The following is a 20,352-nucleotide window of genomic DNA, read 5'->3' as shown; positions in this document are numbered from 1 at the left end:
AACGACTATAAGTCTAATGTATGTATAAATATATGTATACTCTCTGTTATCAAATACCGTTCATATCAACACAGACACAGACACGAATTGCATCGACAAACTGTAAAAAAAGTTTTTTATTTTTAAATAAGAATAAGAACTCGTAGATATTGTAAAAACATTGTGTTACTTGCGAGTTGAAACGTTTTTATTTTTTTAATTCTTTTTTGGTGTCTTTGAAATTGATTAATTTATTTTATTTATTAATTATATTTTATATCTATATAATAATTAATAATATTAAATCTATATAAAAATTAACATTTATTCTAAAAATTTAGTTATAAAAATTACTTTCTGAAAACAAAATCTGACAATACTTGTATTCGTAAAAATCAATTGCATAATTAAATTATTATTATTATTAGGGTGAACAAAAAGTTCGTGCGTTTATTGTGTTATTTCAGATAATGTAATTTTTTGAAGTCAATAAAATTACATTCTATTCAAGTGAAATATTGATATTTAAATGCATGAACTTTTGGTTTATTCTAATATTATATTGCAGTATAATTTATTTTTCTTTTTAAATATAAAATGTTAAATAATTTAGTTTTTAACATTATTTTCTAAGGCAACGTTTCCGAAAAATTTTCACGTAACTTCGAAATACACTTCGATCGTGCCAAATTCAGCTACCCTTATGTCTGGCATCTTGGCTTAAAAGCAATGTGTGCATTTTCTTTTTACACGTTCTTTCTAGTGGATACATGTGTACATATATGTATATATATACAAGCCCGAGTATATAACTTGTTCGCATAAGATAAATATATACATACATACATACATACATACATAAATTCGTCTACTTTTTCTATTCGTAGTGAAACATCTTTTTCATAAATATATTCGTATTTTTCTTCATTTCCTTCTTTCATTCTTTTCATTTAATAAATAAAAAAAAGAAGCAAACAAACGAATAAATAACAATAAAAAAAATTACATAAATAAATAAATAAATTCGATTATTTCTCTATGATGGACCAGAATATTAATATAAAAGTTTATGTAACAATATTTTATATAATACACTATGGTATTGTATAAAACACATCTATACAGAACATCCTGAAAATAATTTTTATTTAAAAAAAAATATATATATATATATACAACTTTTCGTTTATATTACTATTATTTTTATTTTTTTGTATCGATTCGTAATATATTATACTCCTTTCTTTTCTTTTTTCTTTTTCCAAGACGTTATTGTTTAAGTACTCAGTAACTGTACTCTATTGGCGTCAGAAATAACTCCCATAAGAGATAAATATATTGTCAAAAAAAATGGCAGTCCATTTTGTCGTTATTTTATCCTTAGATAAGCCTTCGGATCAGTAAAAAATTCCCGAGCTCGATTCTTTGCCAAAATCGACATAATAATTTTCTCGTTAAAACTATCATTTCAAATATTTAATGAAATAAAATTATAAACACTCTTAATCCATAACACACACTTCATATGTTTATCTACACATGTGCTGGAAATTATGATAATTATATATGATTCCATCCAAATGGGAAACGTTGAGATTCACCGAAATGCCCAGGCATTGTCCTCAATGCAAAGCGTTTTTTGACAATGTAGGAAGCAGAAGAATTTTTACGGACTTTTCCTAAGCATTGAACATAACACTTACAATTAGACATTCTATAGAACACCAAATGCTATTTAGGCAATATTGAAGAGAATACATTATCGGGCAACAGGCACATATAGACATACACTCCCCCCCCCCCAAATCAACATACACCATACTCCCACACACACACACACACAAAAGCGAGCATGGAGCGGGTTATTGAGACTTTGCGTACCACTATACTATACGTACCTCTATAAACTAAAACTTACAATTAGTCAATAGCCCAGTGAACGCGGGCCAAACACGGACCTTTTTTACCAAATGCTTCAAAATTTGACCTAAGGGTAAGTTGACGACGCTGAATCGAATGGTGCTAATTAAAATAAAATCAGCAACCGGCATCTTGGGGAAAAAGGGTAAAAAAGGGTAAAAAAAAGGGTAAAAATAGCCTTATCTTAGAATCTAGGCATTTAATCGAAAAAAGTTTCAAACAAAAATTGTAGAGAATTAAAATATACATAAAAAATGATCTATGAGTTATCTTCGTATTTTCAAAAATAAGCGAATAAAATTGGATTGAAGATGGGAAAATAATTGTAAGAGTGGGAGGAAAGCAAGTCTTACCCCTCTGTCGGTTTTTACATGCGAGCGCACTAGTATGCTAGTGTGCGTGCGAGCGTCCGTGTGCACTAAACACAAACGAAGGATCTTCGGCAATCTTCGGGACTCTCGGTCTTGAATGCAAGTGCGAGTGAGAGAAGAAACCGATATTTCCCTTTTCTATTTGTTTAGGCGATAACGAGTATTTCTTTTCCTGGCCATCGATAGTTGAGCGTTCTGTATACGAGTGCGAGTGAGAAAAAAAACCGATATTTCTCTCTTTCTATTTTTTCATTCGGTAGCCAGAATTTTACGTCTTGGCCATCGTGCGTCGAGCGTTTTGTATATCTATATATATCGGCGTATAAGCGCGGCATTTTTAAATCGAATCTTGATGCTTATGGCACGCCGTTTCTTTATTTATTGTCAAAAATAATGAACCTTGAGTAAAAAAAAAATAATTCATTTTAACAGGAACTATTATTATTTATAGTTGAGAGTAACAATAATGAATTAATTTTGTGTCTCGCCATAAAATTAATTAGAATAATTAATTGATATAAATTCTTTGCCTCACAAAAATTTATTAATAAAAATTTTTTACCCTTTTTCTTAAAAATTTGAGATCCTATTGCAAAAAAATTAGCACCAATCGATTCAGCGTCGTCGACTTACCCTTAGATCAAAGAATCAGGACTCTAACCGAAAACCAGATTTCGACTTCTAATTGACTGGACTAATTGCCTGATTTCCTACTATTCCTGTAACATATGTAATAATTTAATTGTATTCTTAATGCTAGTTTGAAGACCTTAATTACATACATATGTGGTAAATATTAATTCTGGAGCTACTATGTGGTAATAATTTAAACAATGTCGATTAATTTCTCATTTGTGCCATACTATTCAGATTAATTAATAATACGTAACCACGTTGCATCAAGCATCCTCGGTAGTATAGTGGTTAGTATCCCCGCCTGTCACGCGGGAGACCGGGGTTCGATTCCCCGCCGGGGAGGATGTTTTTTTTTTTTTTTTCGAAACAGAGAAGAACGAAGTGAAAATAAAATAAGTAATGCGAAAAACATATGACTGAAAGGAATAATAATATAATAAAATATACAATAATAAATAATTGTCAAAAATTAAATTGAACTTTTTCAATATATATTGTTACGTCCACGTGTCGGTCAGAGACCAAAAGTAGTGAGAATAAATTTTCGTCCGATACTTGGCCTGAAATGACGTTAATCTCTATCCCTTTACACGACTAAAAACAATGTTCCCTGTGGTTTTGATCAACCTTCGTTCAAAGATTATACTCAGGATTGAGGGAGGCTCGATATTAGAAAAGAGTGAACTTTTCCCACTGATAAGGAATTAGATTAAAGTGCTTACCCTTTTTCTTGTAACTGGGCTAGTAGGTCTCCGTCAGAATTTTGATCAGCAACAATACAATAATTCTATTCACGGGTAATAATTGTATTTTACTAACTCTCGAATTCATTTATCTTCAATATTTATTCATTTACGCTATTAATCAATCTTATTGAATTATTCACTAGTTTTACAGAATACAGACTTATTAATTAAAACAAAAATCAAACTTATTAACTAAAACAGAATGCAGACTTATTAAACAGAAATAGTGGATTTAACGGAAAAGTTCTAAGTCTACAGAAAAATTAGAAGTTGTAAGAGATGTATATCAGATGTAAAAAAATGATGTAAAAGAAGAGTGCTGAATATCGGAAATGTAAAAAAAAGCGTAATGTCCTTGTCCCTAACCTTTATAGATTTTTTCCTGCTTCCACTTCTTACAATTAGATCAGTTACTTAGTTGCATAACGAATCAGTTTGCAAGATATAAAACATAGTTCCTTATTTTACATTGACGCCCCTACAAAGCTCATTGGTTTAAAGAGTATACCTTCTGGGGGTAAAGTCCAAATGATTTCAGATGCACAAATTTGTATGCGCCTACGCTTATGGATCAAAGATCTATTCCTTTGTCGGATATTTTATATATCGGCAGCGATAGTGAATACGGAATTTATGGAATGTTTGTTTAGGATTATGTGGGCCTTCTATTTGTGTTTCATTGCTTTCAACGAAGAAAATATCGAGCGTAGACAATAAAAAGAAAACGTCCTGGGACGTAACAATATATGTTATGGGCAAAATGAGAAATGCCAGGCGTTTTTAGGTAATATAGGAAACAGAAAAATTGTTACGGACTTTTCCTAGGCATTTTACATAATACTTAGGTATTCTTTAGAATACCAAATGCTATTTAGGCAATGTTGAGAAAAATACATTATCGAGCAACATGCGCACACACAAACTCACACATATCACAAAAGAAACACAGACCCCCCCCCAAACACACACACAAAAGCGATCATGAAGCACAGGGTTTTTGTGCGCGGGTTTCAGAGACTGTGCGCGTCGCTATATGAGACTATGCGCACACACTTCTATTAATTGAAACTTACTCTATGCCGGTGTGTTATTATGTAGGGCTCACAGTTACTTATCGTAGTAAAAGATTATTACATTTATGTTAGACCGTTGTTCATAAAGATTACCATGGAAAATCTGTATCTTGTGTTCATTATCATAGCGGAAGATTAGCAGGTCCAGAACGAGATGTTTCATATCTGCATTCTAATGAAAATTATTCAAAACGAATCGAAGATGTATATCTTACTTTACCGGTTTCTCATTTGTTATTCTACAGAATTCCTAGGAAATATGAGAAATATGAATATATTTCCTACATTGCCTAGGCATTGTCCACAATGCCGGATTATCTACTTTGCTTATAGCATTTACAGGGTGTCACGCATAACTCTAGTCACGATTTTTCAAGTACTTGCGATAATCTGACAAAAAAGTACTTTAAACAAAAGTTGATCTGTTTTTGATTGACTATACATTGCAATAAAAAAAAGTTCGAAAAAATTTGTTTTTTAATGTCTTTTAAGGCTACCTTTCTTTTTTTAAATAGCACGTAGTATTTTTGAGGTAACAGTATTATAGCCCATATAAATACGAATTCAACGATATATAGTCCAGTCAACGCGGGCCATCTCCTTCAAATCTCAGGAAAGAAGGTGGAAACTTGATATACTTTTAAAAAAAATAATTCCCCCACGAAGAATCGAACGTTAAATACCCAGCGCGAGAAGCGAAGACGTTACTACTTACGCTAACGCATCAATTGATAATTGCTCAATTTATTTCGTACAATTCTTAAGACTTCGAAGATGAATCAGAATGCATTACTGTTTTCTTATAACATAATAAAAATGAATTAAAATTATGTATAGACAAAAAATAAATTCCACGTTTTTAGAATATCCTTTCATATATATCTTGAATTAATTTTGTGTGGATACAAAATTCTTCTTTTTCAAATATGTATTTAGTTTGATACACTAATAAATTTTTACGAGACAAAAAGTCAGTAATTTAAAATTTTATAAAATACATAATTTAATAGGAAAAATATTTAAATTTTAAATTTCGTCTTAAAGAGAATACGTATTCAATTTGATATACAAATAAATTTTTGTGAGGCAAAGAATTTATATCAATTAATTATTCTAATTAATTTTATGGCGAGACACAAAATTAATTCATTATTGTTACTCTCAACTATATATATATATATATAAATATTTCTGTTAAAATGAATTATTTTTTTTTTACTCAAGGTTCATTATTTTTGACAATAAATAAAGAAACGGCGTGCCATAAGCATCAAGATTCGATTTAAAAACGCCGCGCTTATACGCCGATATATATAGATATACAGAACGCTCGACACTCGATGGCCAAAACGAAAAATTCTCGCTACCGAAAGAAAAAATAGAAAGAGAGAAATATCGGTTTTCTTTCTCACTCGCACTCGTATACAAAACGCTCGACGCTCGATGGCCAAGACGTAAAATTCTTGCTACCGAAAGAAAAAATATAAAAAGAGAAATATCAGAACGCTCAACAATCGATGGCCAAGGACAATAATACTCGTTATCGCATGATAAATAAAAAGAGAAATATTGGTTTGTTCTCTCACTCGCACTTTCATTCAAGACCGAGAGTCCCGAAGATTGCCGAAGATCCTTCGTTTGTGTATTAGTGCACACGGACGCTCGCACGCACACTAGCTCGCTCGCGTGTAAAACGCGACGGAGGGATAAGCTTGCTTTCTCCCACTCTTACAATTTTTTTCCCATCTTCAATCCAATTTTATTCGCTTATTTTTGAAAATACGAAGATAACTCATAGAACATTTTTTATGTATATTTTAATTCTCTACAACTTTTGTTTGAAACTTTTTTCGATTAAATGCCTAGATTCTAAGATAAAGTTATTTTTGACCCTTTTTTACCCTTTTTCTCAAAAACGGCACTTTCCACCTCAAAAAAATTAGCACCATTCGATTCAGCGTCGTCTATTTACCCTTATATCAAGTTTCCACCTTCTTTCCTGAGATTTGAAGGAGATGGCCCGCGTTGACTGGACTATATAGTATACTATAACCTTTAGATAACTTTCAAAGCAAAGAAATGAAAATTTTAACAAAAAATTATTTTATTTGTCGCCGACGAACAAAGTGCACAAGTGCTTTTAAAAACAAACAACTTACTTATGTGTGTAATTTATTATTACTACAAGTCTAGACGGTGTAACCTTACAGCCTAAACAAACACTCTAATCTAACGAAACGGTTTCTTTCTCTTTCGTCAACCGATACATTCTCTTACCCACCTATACTCATACCATTACACATATGACAAATAAAGAATAACATTTACTTAGTGATACTTATAAAGAAATCGTCTATTAATAATTCTAGAAACCTCGACACGCACACTTCTCGAATTCCCCCAATCTCACATATTATTCATGCATTGAATATTCTCTGTGAACAGATTACGATTAATTTTCTTTCTATATAATTTTAAAAATTTTTATTACTGTAAAATACGTTATAAATAATAACTTTCCATCGATACTTTATTACACGATTTAATTTAATTGTTATATTTTATTTCCGATAAAGTAATAGATTCGTGGCTGGATCATCTATTAACTGATTACGTTCAAGAATCCTCGGTAGTATAGTGGTTAGTATCCCCGCCTGTCACGCGGGAGACCGGGGTTCGATTCCCCGCCGGGGAGGATTTTCTTTTTTTTTTTTTTTTCTTTTAAATAATAATGTCCAGATAAAACAATACAAATAACAAACAAATATCTAAAGACTAGTAATTAATATAACTAATAAACAAATTTCCTAAAGATTCTTTTTTAACTCTTTCGATATTATAACCAAGATTAATTCGTTAAACTTTCACACTTTATTAAAATTTGTAACAATTATTTTTTAACAATTTTTGTAAATATAAAAAGTATATTGTAAAGATGTATTGTACAGATTCGAATTGTGTTGTAAATTATAGGAATCGATTGCTCATACATATACTGACAAACATATCGACAAATAAACAAAACCGTATTTAAAGAATTAAAAGAATTTGAATTTGATTACCGAATATTCTAAATTGAAGCTATTTTATTACTATACAATTTTTTTTACAAATAATAAAATTTAAAATGTAGCAACTTGTTAGTGTTAGTTTTCTAATAGAAACAAATCGGTGGACGCATAAATGCATACACAGTCGACATCGATACCTTTCACCGGACGTATATATACATTTATAAAAATTAAAGGGTTAAACGACGACAAAGTGAGGGAGGAAACTCGAACAAGTTATGATAAGGATAAGAGAGGAAAAAGTGATTAATCATATGAATCATTCACAAATCAAATTGATCGGTGTGTGCATGAATACGTGCGCGCGCGCGTGTGTGGTGTGTATGAACGTGTGCACGATAATAAGCTAATTGCTTTTAAAGAGTATTGATTAATTTGTGTTTCTTTCACTTATTTCTGATGTTTTACAATTAGTTTATTGACCGATCCTTATGTTATGTTATTTATTGGATTATCTACTTCTCTATCAATGTTAACGAAGATAAATGAAAAATTAACGAGAAAGTACAATCGTTTTTAAGTTTAAGTTTGATTAAATTAAAAGTTGTAGAACTTGATTACTAGGATCACTCCCATCTAACTGTGACATTAACTTTTCCATAACTGGTTCAAGGATTTTTCTGATTATATCTGGTAGAATAGTATGTTCGAAGATTCACAAGGATAAGAATAAGAATGCTTTGCTGGGAAAAATTTAGTTAAAAGGTTCACGCAAACTTTGCAATTTTGACATTTTCTCTCTCGAAGTATTATTACATCCTTTTCATTGTGACATTTGAAATGAGAATTCGAGATTGTCAAGGCAAGTTATATAATTTTGTAGTGAAAAATGGTAGATAATATTTCTATTAATTTAATTCTAGATTGTTTAAATATTTTCTTTTCAAGGAGAATGTAGTTTTTTTTTTATTCAAAATAATGATAGTCTTTATGTTATTTCCAATTAAATGAACAAATTATTACTATCTCAGGATTCTAAATAAGAAATATAATAATATACTTTATTATAAATCAAAACTAATAATTTTTTCATATTACTAATAACTGCTTGAACTTTATTTTTGGTTAAATAAATAATTATCAATTACAAAATCAAAAAGCTATGTTATAAAACAAAATAAATTGTTGTGTTATTTCTGGTTCGATAGAAAAATCACACAAATCAAAATCACTTCAAATGTTATTAAATAAATATTTATAATTACTAATAACAGTTAACAAATTTTTATATAACAAATATAAAAGGAAAGAAACGTCTAAAAAAAAGAGACAGAAAATAATTCTAATGTAAGTTTAAATTTGATTGAAAAATTATTACAGTCTAGAGACCCTAGATAGTAAGTATTATATATGCAAATCTGCTAAACCTATATGTATACTATTCTTTCTCATTGTCTATCTTACTTTGGTTTATAAAGACAGTAAAGAACTTATAGACCCAGGGTTGTTACTTGACCTAGACTTAAATATTATTGTCGTCCATAAGTTTGATTATATCTCATTGAATGATCCTAAGAGACATATACAAATGTGCCATTTCCGTAATAATATATCCACCTACTCATGAGAGCTGGTAATATCCTTCTGTTTAAAAAGAGAGAGGTAAAGATAAAGATAAAAGATCATTAACCTTCTCTTATGCTGAATTAATAATACTAAGCTAACGTTACGTCACGAATAGAAAAGACCTTCAGAAGATAAACCATTAATTAATTATATTTTACAAAAACAAAATAAGACAATAATGAATGAATAAATAATATGAATAACAATATAAATTAACAATTTCGAATAATTTTTCAACGTAAATGCACTCATGACTTGTTCGAATTATATAAAAATAAATTAATTGTTATAATTATCAAAATCAAATAATTTTGTTTTTATTAGTTATTTATCTCACAATCAGAAAAATACATTTGAATATGTATTTGTTCTTATTATTATAACACACATACAGATATCATTGTATGCATTAGAGTGTCCTATGTGTATCTGTTAATTATTTAAAATTATTAATTTTAAAATTTATTTAAATAAATGCACGTTAGTTTCTCATCAATACATATACATATACACACATAAATATCATTGCATTTGCTTCTGAAATACACTAGAACAGAACCAGTTGATATCTGGGGATATAGCTCAGTGGTAGAGCATTCGACTGCAGATCGAGAGGTCCCCGGTTCAAACCCGGGTGTCCCCTAGTTCTTTTTTTTTCTGTTCTGGTAAAAAAATACAACTTAATTCATACATATTTCTTACATCGTTAATATTAGCTAACATAACCTAAACATCCTTAGTAACAATTTATGTAATCGTAGATCAAATTATTTGTTTTGAAGAAATAATTATAACTAACAATAAATGATGGATTTTATCGACAAAAAAAATTTCTAATCAATATGTTTAAAATACGTTTTGCACAAATGAAATTGAAGGGATTGTTGAAGAAAGGACAAATTAAGATTGAACGTAATAGTCAATGTTTTTAAATCGTCAAACAAATTGGATATGGAAATAATTCTTATCCTTTCGTAAGATAGTTAATCTATCTACATAAATAAATATTAAATTTCATTTAATTAAAGTTCAAATAATTTCAAGATAAATTAATTTTTACACCTAGTATGTACACATTTATAAATATATAAATATATAATTCTATTACAGAAGCATCACCCTGTAGAGATCCAATAATGTTACGCTAATGTAGAATATAGGTTGAACAATGGGTCACTATAAATAAACATTAACAAGATACGATCTTCGATGGCTATCAATCAACGCATACGATACGACGCTTATTAAACTTCTATTTTCAAGAAAGGCACGTTATTAATATTTACCATTTTCCATTTGCGACCGGAAACATTTTATCGTTTAACGATAAACGACCGACAAAGTTGAATAATTTTCTCTTATCTATCTGGGGTAAGGGGTGGGGAGGAGGTCTTATACTTTCTTTTTATTCTATGTCACATATTAAATATGGTTTTGTTTGAATTCATGAAAACGTTGCTTTAGTTAGTTTAAATCGATTATAGAGAAACTCCTATTATTACATGTACAATTTATAAGATTTTCACGTTCAAATTGTACAAATTATGTTCTAGGTAAATTAATTTAACATCAGTTTCTTTATTACGTTCTAATAAAGATTTCAAACTATGTTTAATAAATATCTCTATTATTAAGTATACATATGTTTTAAAAAAAATATATTTGACAAAAATCGATAGAAAAAATCTTACAAAAATTAATTTAGAAACATAGATATATAAAATTTTGTTTCAAATAGCTGAATAAAAAATAAAATATATAAATTATATAAAATCAATATTAAATGTTCTTAAAAGATAAATGGAAAATATAAATTAGAAATTTCGTTGGAAAAATATCTAATTACGTAAATATGTAAAAAAATGTGTTTGCTATAAAAGATAAATAATAAATATACGTATTATAAGATTGCACATTTTAAAAACCATAAAAAACGAGGGAAGTCTACGTTTTCAAGTAAACCGCACAGACGTTTTTAATAGGAAACGAACCGACGAATTAATTAACCTTCCGTACACTTCACTTGAGGAGGAAGAATAATGAGAGAAGGGGAGGAAGAGAGGGTGGGAGGGAAGGAGAGAGAGAGAGAGAGAGAGAAAGTGAATCTTGAAGAGACGACTACTGGTTCAGTTTGAAACCCAGCTACAAAACCCCCGTCCTATTTTCGAGCATCATTTTAATGCACCTTTCTTCAAAGTTTTTTGAAGAATTTTTCTCCTTTGCCACGTAAAAGAAAAAAAATATATATTAAATTAATTAAATATATATATAAAGAAATTACAAAAAAAAGAAGATAAATAAACAAAATGAACAAGAAATGTTTAATAAATAATACTAGTTAAATGTTTCTTCTGCGTGTTTGTTTCTGCATAAATGTTTTTCTGTAACATTTATCAGTACTGGCGTTGTTTTGTGCATACAATAGAATTTGGTGCTTAAAATATACTAACACATTAGGTTTTTGTATAATTTAGATTTTTAGATTTTTTTATTAAAAGGGTAATGTCATCTTTTAATGTTTAATAAATAACACTAGTTAAAAGTCATTTAAAATCTGATATAAATTAGATTTATAACTTATCGTGTTAGTACCTTGTTTTATGTCAGGTTTTTGAGTAACTTAGGTTAGATTTTTTAGATATTTTTTATTAAAATGGTAATGCTATCTTATAATTTAAAAAAAAAAAGATTAAATATTTTTTATTTGTTTAAAAATATTTCTTAGAATATCGAAATACCGTGTTTCATAGAGGTAACAAATTATAAATAAAAATATTTTCCACTCGTAATAAAGAAAAAGTAATATTTTTGTAAATATCTCCTACGCTCTTCGATAAATAATCTTTTATAGAACTGAGAAATAGTATTAGTAGTAGTAGTAGTAGTAGTTTCTATCTCTAGATCAAAAATTGAAAGAGAAATTTGTCCAACAGAAAAATACTGTTTTCGATGTAAGGTTTTTTTTTGCTAAACTGTGACAACTTTTCGCGTTCGAATTACGTGTATCCGAAAGAAAATTGTATCTCACTATTTTTATCTCCAATAAAAAGAATAATTTAAATAATATTTTTATATATTTTATATATCAAATATAAAAGTAAATAAAGTAATAAAAACAGTAACATTATTTATCGTTCAACCTAGTGAGTCCTACGCACAAAGTTCAACAAAATGTGATTTTTATTGTATATCTTTCTACTCGTTATTATTAATGATTTATGATACCTCGAAGGATCTTGTATCATAAAACGAGGATGATACTAGTAGCAGTTTCCTCCTATGTTCCATAAAGTTTCCTACCGAAAAGAAGCAACATCAAAATGTTCGGCTTCCACGACGAATATTTGGATTACGAGTTTACAAATAATAAAAGCAAATAAAAAAAGGAAAATAAAAAAAGACAGAGGAAATAAAAATGGAATATTAATGATATTAAAAAAGAAAAAAGAAAAAAAACCGAGAAAAGATAGTACTACTACTTTTATCTTTTGTTAGATGTAAAACATAAACATTTTACTACAAACTTACATTTGAATTACGAGTTACGAATAATATAAAAATAGAGAAATAATAAAACGTACAAATTAATGCTAACAAAAGTAAGATTATTTTATTGCAATATGACACAAGAATATTATATGAAAATATTCGAATTATTATTTAGAAATAAATAAAAGTAAAAGAAAAGAAAAATAACTAATATATATATAATAATATATATATATATATAATATATATAATAAAATAAATAATAAGAAATGAATATGGAAATCAACGATAGTAAAAAGAAATCCAAAAAGAAATAACTTTTACCTTTTGGTAAACGCAAATCTACAAGTTTAAATAAAGATGAAAAATCAATAATAATAATAATTAATGAAAAAAGAAGAGAGAAATAGTAAAAGAACGATTTTTATTTTCCTATCACGCAACGCATATCTGGACAATCTCGATCGTAAACGTTCTAAAAATTACGAGCAACGAATAAATGAATTTAAAAAGGAAAAATCAATGATAAAAAAATGATTACAAAACAATCAAAGATAAGGACAACAAAAAGGAACAACTTCTACTTGTATCATTCCAATCCTTAAATCGACAATAGGACAAATAAAAGGGAAAAAAAGCGTGACTGGAGAAAAATAAAAAGAAAGAAAGAAAGAAAGAAAGAAAAAGAACAACAAAAATGAGAAATAACGAGATGTGGCTCTCATTGTGGTCGGTAAAAAAAAATAATAACTGCGTTAATTAACCAAACGCAAAGAAGTCGAAATTAATCAAACGAACGTTGCTCAAAGATTATATAATTACTCGTTTATTTGCGTCAACAACAAAAATATATAAATTCATACCCCTCTTCCCCCTCTCTCTGCAAGATGTAGAAGAAACAGTAAAGAGGAAAAAAGGTGAAACAAAAAAAGGAGTGGAGAATAAAAGTGAAGAATAAGGAAGTACAAGAAAGTTATTTATTGTTAACGACAAGTGGACAAGAACTAACAATAAGATTGAAAATTCGTGCGAAAACAAAAAATATAGTCAAAGAAAAGTATGTCTTCTCCCAACCCCTCCCCTCACCTCTCTGACGAAAGTAAAATTCTGTGGTTAACTGAGGATGATGAAGTGTGAAAAAACTATTGTAACAACTCGACAAAAAAAGAATCAAAATGAGAGGGAGAAACAAACACGAGAGAAAAACAAGAAAATAAATATGAAGAAACAAAAAAGGAAAAGAACTGATTGTGAGTGTCTTCTTCCTTCCTATATAAAAATCCGAGAAAAGTGAGTAATAAATAAAAAACGGGCAGAAACAGAAAGAAAGGAGAGAAAAAGAGATAAAGAGAGAAGAAAAGATAGGTAAAAGAAAAAGTGAGAAAAAGAAAATGAAGATGAGAGAGACATCCCCTTGTTTTGTTTATTTCTTGTTCCTTGTTACGTTTTTTAGGCCACACTTTGAAAGCTACGTCAGATCCAAGTGAAAAATAAAGATAAATAAAGAAAGAGAGAAATAAAAAAAAGTAAAAAAAGAAAATGACAGAAAACAGTTTTTCGTATTTTACTTTCTCTCTCTCTCTCTCTCTCTCTCTCTCTCTCTTTCTCTCTCTCTCATACACTTTCTCTTTTATTTCTTCTATTTTACCCTCTTACTAGTCATCCCATCCCCTCTTTTCTACTCTTACCAATCCTTTTCCTTCCTCGGCTCGTCTCGTTTTTAGGCGGCAGTCGACATAATACATTAATAAAAGCAAATTTTACGAGCGAGTGAACTGTAAAAGTGAAATATGAGAGAGAGAGAGAGAGAGACTTCTTCTTAACTACGAAGCAATAATAGTAGACGGTTATATTTTGGATCGACATTAAAAAAAAAAAAGAAAAAAAATGCAAGATAAAGATATCTTCAAATTTGAACTTATTTAACAATATTATAAAAAGTGATTAATAATTATATAAACGTATTTTTTTTTTAGTTAAAAGATTATCGTTTATCTCGGTATAAGGTAAATTAGCATTTTAACGTATAATTATGCTTGAGAATAATGTAAGTTATATTATACATAATAATGTAATATTTTATTCCAAGGACCGACAATAAAGAATAACAGATGCAGGGTCTACGTGCTGGTGCAACTATTTTCAAGATTTTAAAATCAAAGGAAAAGGAAACGTGGTTGAGAGGAGGAGAGGAGGAGATGGTTGATCACGTTAAAACGCACGTTCTTAAACATTTAAGTGAACGTGCAACGTAAACAGGTCTTAATCAAATTAAAAGCCCTTTTAATATCAGGTTTCTTCACTTTTATCTCGTGGATAGGACAAAAAAAATTGCATAATATAACAAAATTATTTAACAAAAGGGTAACGCCAAATACGTATACTCCCATATATTTTTGAACATTTTATACAGTTTTAGGTATCGTTTAGAACAATACGCTGCACTTTAGGAATAATCGTAAATAATCAACTGTTTTTTTTTAAAAAAAAGAGTTATCGAAGGAAAAAATGTTACCAACATTCTTATTATATAAGGGTGATTCACTAACTCTTTCCACCAAGATAGCTTCAGAAGCATGGTAGTAGCAGAAAAGTTTATAGAACCAAAGTTGCATTAAAAATTTGGTAGTATAACATAACGTCAGTTTTTTTTTGCTAGTTGTAGTCACTTCCGAGATTTAAAGGTCAAGTTTGTTTTTTTAAATGAAATGCTATATTTTATTACTTATTTTTTGATAGCAATTGTCGTGGCGAATCCAACGATGTACAACATTAAATATAGTAAATATTTATTAAATACGGCGTATTCATCAAACCTGACTACCTCCAACTGTTCCATCCTTTGTCGGACATCTAAAAGATGACGCAACCCTGACGCACGCATGACGCGGAGGAGCTGTATCGTGGCTGGATGGGTTCACCAAACTTGACCTTCAAATACCTTAATGTTGCATATCGTTGGATTTGCCATGACAGCCGCTATCAGAAGATACGTAATAAAATATAACATTTCACTTAAAAAAAACAAACTTGACCTTTAAATCTCAGAAGTGACTAAACCTAGTAAAAAAAAAACTGACGTCATGTTATACTCCCGAATTTTTAATGTAACTTTGGTTCTATAAACTTTTCTGCTAACTATCATACTTTAGGAGCTATTTTGGTGGCAAGAATTAGTGAATCACCCTGTATATATAATAATTTTTTTCTTTCATTTAAATTTTATTTCTGCATTTCTTATTCTTTTCTTTTTGAATAAAACATATACGATTAATATTAAAAATATAACAGTAAAAAAAAGAAAAGGAACCAAAAGGAAATGACAGAAAACAGTTTTTCGTATTTTACTTCCTCTCTCTCTCTCTCTCTCTCTCTCTCTCTCTCTCTCTCTCTCTCTCTCTCTTCTTTCTTTTTTTTTTTTTTTGCTTTTTTATGATAATTTTCTATTAGTTGGTAATTCGAGTAGATTTAAAATTTGACTTATACGAATGTCTCCACTCTTACGGAATTGGTCATCCAATTTTCCGTTAGTATACGTTAATCGTTGAAGATTATTATACTATAAGTATATAGGATTCGTCTAACTATGTATTTATGTAGTTTAAAAATTAACAAACCAACTTGAAAACCAATTTGTCAACTCGACTTCGAAACGAATCGTAAAATTGGCTTAACGTTCTGATTGCTTGAACATTCAATATCGTGATTTATTTTAATATTATTTTTATTTAAATATATGTTAAAAAGAAAGATTAATAACGTTCACGTATGTTCAACCAAAGGTCATTACCCTAACATTTATGCTAATTTGAATTATTGCTCTTCGAACAAATTTTTAATGGTAAAAATAAGATCTGTGAAAGTGTAAAATATGTTTTTTGTTAATTTTTTTACACATCACTTTAGATATTTTTTTATAGAGTAATTATTAATAAATTTAAAGAATAATCATTTTCTCTTATTAAATAAAATGAACATTTGTTTGGTTAATGATTTTTGGTTAAATGTTGAGAAATAATTTACTTTTTTCTTAAATATTATAATGATTATGATGATGATGATATGATCTCGTATAAATATAAATGAAAAAAATGATAATCTTGTTACAAATTTGTTATGATTAAGTAAATAATAGTCCAGTCAACGCGGGCCGTTTCCTTCATATCTCAGGAAAGAAGGTGGAAACTTGATATAAGGGTAAATAGACGACGTTGAATCGAATAGTGCTAATTTTTTTGAGGTGGAAAGTACCGTTTTTGAGAAAAAGGGTAAAAAAGGGTAAAAAATAACTTTATCTTAGAATCTAGGCATTTAATCGAAAAAAGTTTCAAACAAAAGTTGTAGAGAATTAAAATATACATAAAAAATGTTCTATGAGTTATCTTCGTATTTTCAAAAATAAGCGAATAAAATTGGATTGAAGATGGGAACAAAATTTTAAGAGTGGGAGAAAGCAAGCTTATCCCTCCGTCGCGTTTTACACGCGAGCGAGCTAGTATGCGTGCGAGCGTCCGTGTGCACTAAACACAAACGAAGGATCTTCGGCAATCTTCGGGACTCTCGGTCTTGAATGAAAGTGCGAGTGAGAGAACAAACCAATATTTCTCTCTTTTTATTTATCATGCGATAACGAGTATTATTGTCCTTGGCCATCGATTGTTGAGCGTTCTGATATTTCTCTTTTTATATTTTTTCTTTCGGTAGCAAGAATTTTACGTCTTGGCCATCGTGCGTCGAGCGTTTTGTATATCTATATATATCGGCGTATAAGCGCGGCATTTTTAAATCGAATCTTGATGCTTATGGCACGCCGTTTCTTTATTTATTGTCAAAAATAATGAACCTTGAGTAAAAAAAAAATAATTCATTTTAACAGAAACTATTATTATTTAGTTGAGAGTAAAAATAATGAATTAATTTTGTGTCTCGCCATAAAATTAATTAGAATAATTAATTGATATAAATTCTTTGCCTCACAAAAATTTATTTGTATATCAAATTGAATACGTATTCTCTTTAAGACGAAATTAAAATTTAAATATTTTTCCTATTAAATTATGTATTTTATAAAATTTTAAATTACTGACTTTTTGTCTCGTAAAAATTTATTAGTGTATCAAATTAAATACATATTTGAAAAAGAAGAATTTTATATCCACACATAAAATTAATTCAAGATATATATGAAAGGATATTCTAAAAACGTGGAACTTATTTTTTGTCTATACATAATTTTAATTCATTTTTATTATGTTATAAGAAAACAGTAATGCATTCTGATTTATCTTCGAAGTCTTAAGAATTGTACGAAAAAAATTGGACGATTACTAAGTGGTGCGTTAGCGTAAGTAGTAACGTCTTCGCTTCTCGCGCTGGGTATTAACGTTCGATTCTTCGTGGGGGAATTATTTTTTTTATAAGTTTTTCTATCCTTAGGTTATATAAATTGTTTTTACGTTTCCTAATTTCTAATTATATATAGAAAAAATTAAAATTATTACAAAAAAATTCAAAGCAATAAATTTTTTTACATCCTGCACAAATAAACAAGTTTATTACTTAAATTACAAATTATCCTGTAAATATCATATTAAAAAATGTATCGTTTCGGCACGTTAAAAATTAATTTTTGTTATTTATTGGATATTATTTAATTTATAATTAGTAACTTTATTACTCGCGTAATAATGTTGATTTCTTAAAAAATTTTATATCGTTAGTGCAAAATTTGAAAAAAATCTGAGGTGGGACTCACTACGTTTCCTTGTTAAGGATAGAAAAACTTATAAAAAAAATAATTCCCCCACGAAGAATCGAACGTTAAATACCCAGCGCGAGAAGCGAAGACGTTACTACTTACGCTAATGCACCACTTGATAATAGCTCAATTTTTTCGTACAATTCTTAAGACTTCGAAGATAAATCAGAATGCATTACTATTTTCTTATAACATAATAAAAATGAATTAAAATTATGTATAGACAAAAAATAAATTCCACGTTTTTAGAATATCCTTTCATATATATCTTGAATTAATTTTATGTGTGGATACAAAATTCTTCTTTTTCAAATATGTATTTAGTTTGATACACTAATAAATTTTTACGAGACAAAAAGTCAGTAATTTAAAATTTTATAAAATACATAATTTAATAGGAAAAATATTTAAATTTTTAATTTCGTCTTAAAGAGAATACGTATTCAATTTGATATACAAATAAATTTTTGTGAGGCAAAGAATCTATATCAATTAATTATTCTAATTAATTTTATGGCGAGACACAAAATTAATTCATTATTTTTACTCTCAACTAAATAATAATAGTTTCTGTTAAAATGAATTATTTTTTTTTTACTCAAGGTTCATTATTTTTGACAATAAATAAAGAAACGGCGTGCCATAAGCATCAAGATTCGATTTAAAAGTGCCGCGCTTATACGCCGATATATATAGATATACAGAACGCTCGACGCTCGATGGCCAAGACGTAAAATTCTTTCTACCGAAAGAAAAAGTATAAAAAGAGAAATATCAGAACGTTCAACAATCGATGGCCAAGGACAATAATACTCGTTATCGCCTAAACAAATAGAAAAGGGAAATATCGGTTTCTTCTCTCACTCTCACTTGCATTCAAGACCGAGAGTCCCGAAGATTGCCGAAGATCCTTCGTTTGTGTTTAGTGCACACGGACGCTCGCACGCATACTAGCTCGCTCGCGTGTAAAACGCGACGGAGGGATAAGCTTGCTTTCTCCCACTCTTAAAATTTTGTTCCCATCTTCAATCCAATTTTATTCGCTTATTTTTGAAAATACGAAGATAACTCATAGAACATTTTTTATGTATATTTTAATTCTCTACAACTTTTGTTTGAAACTTTTTTCGATTTAATGCCTAGATTCTAAGATAAGGCTATATTTTACCCTTTTTTACCCTTTTTCCCCAAGATGCCGGTTGCTGATTTTATTATAATTAGCACCATTCGATTCAGCGTCGTCAACTTACCCTTAGATCAAATTTTGAAGCATAAACAAGAAAAGTTCCGGGTATGGCCCGCGTTGACTGGGCTAATATACAAAACGCTCGACGCTCGATGGCCAAGATGTAAAATTCTGTCTACGGAGTGAAAAAATATAAAAAGAGAAATATCAGTTTATTGTCTCACTCGCACTCGTATACAGAACGCTCAACAATCGATGGCCAAAACAAAAATACTCGTTATTGCATGATAAATAAAAAGAGAGAAATATTGGTTTGTTCTCTCACTCGCACTTTCATTCAAGACCGAGAGTCCCGAAGATTGCCGAAGATCCTTCGTTTGGGTTAGTGCACACGGACGCTCGCACGCATACTAGCTCGCTCGCGTGTAAAAAGCGACGGAGGGATAAGCTTGCTTTCCCCCACTCTTACAATTATTTTCCCATCTTCAATCCAATTTTATTCGCTTATTTTTGAAAATACGAAGATAACTCATAGAACATTTTTTATGTATATTTTA

At 29.2% G+C, this 20,352-nt stretch overlaps 1 long non-coding RNA gene and 3 other non-coding genes across 4 annotated transcripts in view; 3 read left to right on the top strand and 1 right to left on the bottom strand.

Moving 5' to 3' along the window:
• Positions 1-20,352, bottom strand: part of LOC122513623 — a 39,326-nt gene that overhangs the window by 13,534 nt on the left and 5,440 nt on the right. The window lies entirely within an intron of this gene.
• Positions 3,177-3,248, top strand: Trnad-guc. Its single transcript has one exon. It is a non-coding gene; the product is annotated as a tRNA-Asp (tRNA).
• Trnad-guc lies at positions 7,349-7,420 on the top strand. The gene has a single exon. It is a non-coding gene; the product is annotated as a tRNA-Asp (tRNA).
• Positions 9,934-10,005, top strand: Trnac-gca. The gene has a single exon. It is a non-coding gene; the product is annotated as a tRNA-Cys (tRNA).

Source organism: Polistes fuscatus, unplaced genomic scaffold (genome assembly GCF_010416935.1).
Source record: "Polistes fuscatus isolate 324 unplaced genomic scaffold, CU_Pfus_HIC Scaffold1, whole genome shotgun sequence".
NCBI lineage: Eukaryota > Metazoa > Arthropoda > Insecta > Hymenoptera > Vespidae > Polistes > Polistes fuscatus.
The sequence above is the reverse complement of the archived record's forward strand: the minus strand, read 5'-3'. Positions and strand labels throughout refer to the sequence as shown.